The sequence below is a fragment of the Crocodylus porosus genome, unplaced genomic scaffold (assembly GCF_001723895.1).
Source record: "Crocodylus porosus isolate Cpor-Errol unplaced genomic scaffold, CroPor_comp1, whole genome shotgun sequence".
NCBI lineage: Eukaryota > Metazoa > Chordata > Crocodylia > Crocodylidae > Crocodylus > Crocodylus porosus.
The window spans coordinates 15,111,012-15,117,514 of NW_017728918.1; the positions used below are offsets into that span (position 1 = coordinate 15,111,012).

General features: G+C 47.2%; 1 protein-coding gene across 2 annotated transcripts in view; it reads right to left on the reverse strand.

Annotated features, from left to right (window-relative positions):
* Positions 1-1,157, reverse strand: part of TDRD15 (tudor domain containing 15) — a 12,919-nt gene extending 11,762 nt beyond the window's left edge. For both annotated transcript variants that reach the window (XM_019537337.1, XM_019537336.1), the window contains exon 1: positions 1,092-1,157. The gene's annotated coding sequence lies outside the window, so the exon portion shown is untranslated. The remainder of the gene's footprint in view (positions 1-1,091) is intronic.
* Positions 1,158-6,503: the final 5,346 nt, after the last annotated feature.

Here is a 6,503-nt window from a genome sequence, read left to right on the forward strand (position 1 = left end):
CACACTATATACCCCCCACACGTATACTGCACATCACAGCCCCACACATACCTCACCTCCACATGTATACCCCTCATACACATACCAGTTGCACCCCCACACATACACCTCATCACACTCATATACCCAACCCCCACACGTATACCCTCACAACCCCATATATACCCCACCCCCAAATGTATACCTGTTATGCTCATATACTCCACACTCACACTTATCATATACCCAACCCCCACACGTACACACCTCAAACCCCCACATATACCCCACCCCCTAAATGCACGTGTCACACCCCATGTATAACCCATGTCACACACATATAGTTTCACAGTAGGCAGGGTCGGAAGGGACCAGAGCATATCATCAAGTCCGACCCCCTGCCATGGGCAGGAAAGGATGCTGGGGTCAAATAACTCCAGCTAGGTGTTCATCTAGCCTCCTTTTGAAGACCCCCAGGGTAGGAGTGAGCACCACTTTCCTTGGAAGTTGGTTCCAGATCCTAGCCGCCCTGACTGTGAAGTAGGGCCTCCTGAGAGTAGATGTCTAGCCTGAATCTACTCTCAATCAATTTATGGCCATTATTCCTTGTTACTCCCACCAGTGCTTGGGGGAAAAGGGACTCTCCCATTGCCTGCCAGTCTCCCATGACCAGTTTATAGATGGCCACTACATCACCCCTCAGCCTTCTCTTGTGGAGGCTGAACAGGTTCAGGTCCCGTAGCCTATCTTCATAAGGCCCCACACCCCCACATATATACCCCACCTCCAAATATATACCCTTCATGCTCATATAGTCTAGCCCACATGTACACTCCTCATACCCCATGTACACCTGTCACACCCCCACACGCATACCCCATGTCACACACGTATGCTCCACCCCAAGTATACCCAACCCCTCCACGTACACCCCTTGCACCCCCACATATACCTTACATCCACAAGTATACCTGTCACCCCACATATACTCCATCCCCACACATACACCAGTTGCGCCCCCACCCCCCATATGCCCCACGTCACACCCCGCATCACCTCTATACCCCCCTCACGTCACCCCCGCCCACGCGCTCCAAACACGTCACACCCACCCGCCCTCCTCGCTCGTGTGGGGCGGTGACAAACACACACTGCGGAGGGAGCCGCTTCACCCCGCCACACCCCGGGCAGCCGCAGCCTCTCCCACTCCGCGCGCGCCGCCTCGCGCGGCCAAAATGGCGGCGCAGGCGGCCCGTGTGGACGACGACCACTGCACAGGGCGCATGCGCGGAACGCGCCGGGAGCGGGGGGGAGAACGGAGAAGGGCTCCGCGCTTGGGGGCGTGGCCGTGGCGCTCGCGAGGCGGAGCTTGTAATGACTGACAGGCCCGTAGAACGCCCAAGGGAGCCGCGCCCCTCAGTGCCTGGACACGTGGGGCTCGGCGCTGCCCGCGGTGATGCTGAGGCCGGGGGGCGGTGTCACTTCTGCCTTTCAACCTCTCTTGCGTTTAATTTCCCTTAAAAACGAAAAGTTTTATTTCTAGATTTATTTGTAATGAACTCCTGGCCCAGGCCCCAGGTTTGGGGAGCAGGGTTTGGACCTCCTGCACTGGTCCCTAGCACACTCACATGCACCCCATCACTAGGGGGCTGTCGCCAGCCCCTTCCACTTTCACCCATTTCCTATTTTAAGTGTCATTAGTACTGTATAGGTCTTTATCGACATAAAATTGACAAACATCCGTCTGACGTTGGCTGATTTTTAAATTCAACTTGTCTGCGAGATGGGGGGCATTCTGGGGTGGTCCCTAAAATCTTGGGCCTGAAGCCTGCTGGCTTGTTCCCTTACAAGGAGCTAGACATGTGTTTGGCATCTGATGCCAGGCCCCTCAGCATTGCTCAGGCTTGTCCCCGCGCCAAGATGCTGCTGTGTTGGTATTTCTGCAAAAAAACAATATCTGAATCACAGAAGTATAGAAAAGTTAGGCTGGGAGTCACCTCCAGAGGCTGTCTTGCTCCAAAGTGTAAAATCTCTCAAAACCTATTGGGATGGTTTCCACTGGCAAAACCTTCTGCCTGCAAATAGCTGGCTAGACCTCAAGTCGTCTACATAACACTGGATGTTAATAATTGTATAAGAAAGTTCATCTTCTGGGACAAATTACTCTGGGCATGGTAATCTCCAAGCCAGCGGCCCTCACCTTTTCCCCAGTTTACTCTCACTTCTAATTGGGGATGTTGGCTTGGAGCAAATTAAACGTGGAAAGTTGGGAGAGATAAAAGCTGCCCATACAGTTCATGGAAATACCCTGATTTGGAAAGTGTGTATGCTCTGTCCAAATCAAAGGCAAGGTCATGCCAACCTGAATTAGCTCTCTTTAAACTGTTGGCTTTTTTGGTTATTGCAATTAAACCGTTCATGATAACAAACAGGATTCAAATATTTCAGCTCCTTAAAACAGAGGGTTTAGATGTCCACCATCCACCTGCCTTTCCCTCTATTTTTAATATAAAAGAAATAAAGCTGCCCTTGTATGAGCCCAGTTTACTTCTCCAATAGAATAACACAACCTTCTCCTCTTCAAGCATTCATTAGTTTGGCTCAAGTCTTTTTGTTTTGTATTGTTTAACTGAAAATATGGCCAGGAAACACATTATGTGATTTCACTCATAGACACCAGCTCTGTGGGTGCTCTGCAGCTCAAGCACACACCAAAAAAAATTAGCGGGTGCTCAGCACCCACAGAGCCATGCCTGAAAAAAAAAAGAAAAGAAAAACCTGTGCTTTACTAAAAGAAGGAGGGCATTACTTCAGCCCAGCTTTGAAGCATCTGTAAAGATCGGGCTTGTTGGTGCTTTTAACTTCAGTGGGGCTTTTTGGTGCTTTTAACTAAAGCTGATTCAGCCAGCTATTAGATAAAAGCCCCACTAAAGCCCCTAACCTTTACAAATGCTGCAGAGCTGGCTTGAAGTAACAAGCTGCCTCTTCTGGGCATGCATGGGGCTTGACACAAGAATGTGCCAAGTTAAAAATAAAGTGCCAGGCTTGTTTTGGGTTGTTTGTTTTTTTATGTCTGCAAGTACCCACCACCAAAAAACAAAGCCAGTGCCTATGATTTCACTTAAGTCATTTAACACAGCTCAGAAAAGATTCAGCATTTAGGAAGCTCTTGGAATAGATCAAATAAGTGGTAAAGTGTAACTGAAATTGGAACAGTGAACTTAAGCCACATTTCCTTAATTTTTTCTCCTATAAATATCTAGTTATGTATGATACCTTTTGCAGTACTGTCACCATTAAGCCTAAAAAGGCATGCTACTGTAGAAATGCCTCTTCCGAGAAGAGGTGTGCTACTGTAGGAATGTCACACCAGAACTCAGAAGAGGATAGCCCAGTTGTTACTGACTTAACAGCAGGTGCAATTATGATATCTAAAAGTACCAAGGCCTGGGAAGTAATTAAATAAAATCCTGATGCAAAAAGGCTTTGAGTCACTGTAAGGGTGGGATAGCAGTACTATTTTCAAAAAAATTGCTTGAGAAGACATTTTTTAATCACTTTTTCTGCTGAGATTATAGATGTCAGGAAGAACGTTATGGATACCAGGTTATGAGATGGGCTGTACACATGCCCTGTTCATCTGCTCTCCCTCCATGGTATCTACTAGTGCCACAATCAAGAGACAGGAAACTGGGCTAGATACACCATTGGTCTGACCTGGATGGCTCTACTTATGTTCTTATTTTTCCATTTCTCAAGATATTTTGAAGCTGTTTGCCTGAATTTATTTTGTTTATGTGGTTGAATCAAGCAATAGCTAGATGATAATCAGATTTCGCTTTTACTTTCAAGGAACTCTGTAGAAGGTGACATTTTCTATCTGACTTCAGACTAACACAGCTAACTATCTCTAGGAACTCTGTATTAATTGCATTTGGACCAGCCACTTGAAGATTCACTTCTGGTTCTCTCCTCTGCCTGATGGAGTGCAAACCTGCTTCCTAGGAGAATACCCTAAACACTGGCATATAAGGTATAAGGTACTCTGCTTTAGTGCTGAACTGATCCATTGAGCTTTAAAAAATGCAAGATTCACTGAGCCAGACAGAGGGGGATCAGCTCTGTGACCTGCTCATTATGACCCTAACTTCAGCTCAAGGACTGTTTCCCTATTTATCCCTATGTCTGTTTCATGTAAAACACTAAGGCTGTGCCCAGACATGCAGGGGTGTGTGCTTGCAGCAGCACAAATTGCTGCAGCACACACCCCTATACATGCACTTTGTCGCAGGACAATTTGTCTCTCAGTGGGCATACTGCTCTTGCCCAGGTCCTTCAGCCAGGGAGAGCTGGAGGCTGGGCCCCACTGGGGCCAGAAATCTCAGTAGCAAATTTTGGCTTACACTGTAAATTTGCCCTGTGTGTCTGGATGCAGCCTGAAAGTCTTGGAAGCCGATCCCCTTGCTCCTCCAAAGTCAGTATCATAACCACTAGCCTACTGAGTCAGGCTCCCTGTCTTGTCCAAGGAATCTTTCATTGTTTTTTGTGCAATGATTCAGCTTTAACAGGCGTGGAGAGAATGCCGGCCCCGGCACAAATGCACTCATACAAAGAACAAAGACAACGGAGGGACTTGACCCTACATATTTCCACGTCCTAGGTGAGTGATGTAACCACCTGGCTACTACGTAAAAATGAGGAACATCCTTATCACCACTTTCTGTTTTGGCTCCTTTTAGTGAGATAAAAGAGATTCCTGCATGGGTGTGCATCCCTAGTAGATAGAGGCCTTTCCATGGAGGGAGGGGGCTGAGAGATGGGACTTAAGAATTGTAATCAGTCTCTTTCTAGTAGCCAGCTCTAGACAGCTGCACACTGTGCCTGCTGACTGTAGTGAGTTTCCTGCATGATATGCTGACTGTTTTTTGATTTCTTTCTGAGGTGCCTGCCTAGCTCTCCCCATGCACTGTATGTATGAGGAGCTTAGGTACCTAGTCCAGGGTTCTGGATTCCACTCATGAATCCATGGCCCTAAAAATTAGGCAGTAAGCTATCTGTTTTATAAGCACCAGAATCCTCTGTTGGATCTGATGCTGAACATTTCTGGGACTGTACGGTACTAGCCTTCAGATATGCCCTATCGTCTAAATTAATAAAATTGCTGAATTTCTCTATATTTTCTTTTTACATGAAAGATAACCTGTCATAACTGAATGTTCCTAATATGTCATCTATGCAGTCTCATTAGTAGTACATATGTGATGCATCACTGTTTCAGCAGAGAGGGACTTACTAATTTTGGCTTCCTACCTTCAAACCCTCCTTGACTTTTGAGTATTACGAACTTGTAATGACATCAGTGCTATCAGATCACCATGGGGATGTCAATTAGGCAGTTGGCTACAGTTATGCCACTTCCTAAGAAGCTAATGCAGCAATATCTTTGACGTGATTTGTGCTTGCTTTTGAAGGAGTTTAAAAGGAGAAGCCGTAAGACATGTACCAAGGTTTGAGATTAATGGGGAAAGTTAACAGCACTCCATAGCAAGCTCACCAAAATTCAGTTTGTTATTCTACATCAGTGGTGCCTGACCTTCTGTGCCTGTGTGCAGGATGAGTGGTGCCAGGCCCACCTACAGGCTGGATCTGGCCTGTCTCCTATCTGACATGCAGTGCTGGTCCAACTGGTGCCCAGTACAGAGGCATGAGAATGGCCTGGTCAGAGCCAGTGCAGCCACAGGGTCTGGGGTCCAATGTAGCCACGTAGGAACAGCCCAGCTGGAGCCCAATACAGCTATATGGGAATAGCCCGGCTAGGGCCTTTTCCTATACAGTTATGTTGAGCTGCAACCAGCCAGCATCCATGAGGCTGCACTGGGTCCTGGCTGGGCTGTTTCCTCATGACTGGATAAGGCCCCAGTGAGGCTATTCCCACACAACTGCACTGAGCCCCGGGCAGGCCGTTCCCACACAGCTGTATCAGGTGCCAACTTGATCCAGCAGCACAGGAACAGGGCCTGATCCCTCTGTGCAGGGCCAGCCCTGCTGGGGCCAATCCAGTTGCACAGAGCTTGGAAATTTGGTGGCGGAGCAATGGTAGCAGTGTTATTGCCACCACTCACTCAATGCCAAATTTCCAGACCTGTGGGGAGACCTGTGGACTAGTTTACACTGATCCATGGGCCAGCAGTTAAGAGGCTGAGCAGTAAAACATAGTAAATCTCTTGTTATAAGAGAACACACTCCTGTCTGTGCATAAGAAAGAGAGGAAATAAAAATTCATCTCTTATTCAAGAATCTTTAATGGAAGAAGACCACCGTGTAACTATAGTCACAGACATCAGACTAGTTCAGCTGGGTGAAAGCTGACCAGCCATGTATGTACTAAAATTACACAAGTCTTTTTCAGTCTGAACTGTACATCAAAGATTTTCAGAAATCACATATGCCCATGGAAGCTCTGCTGCCTTTGTAGCAGGCAGAGATCTAAAAAAGGAGGAAACAGCTTAAAACAATGGTTCCAA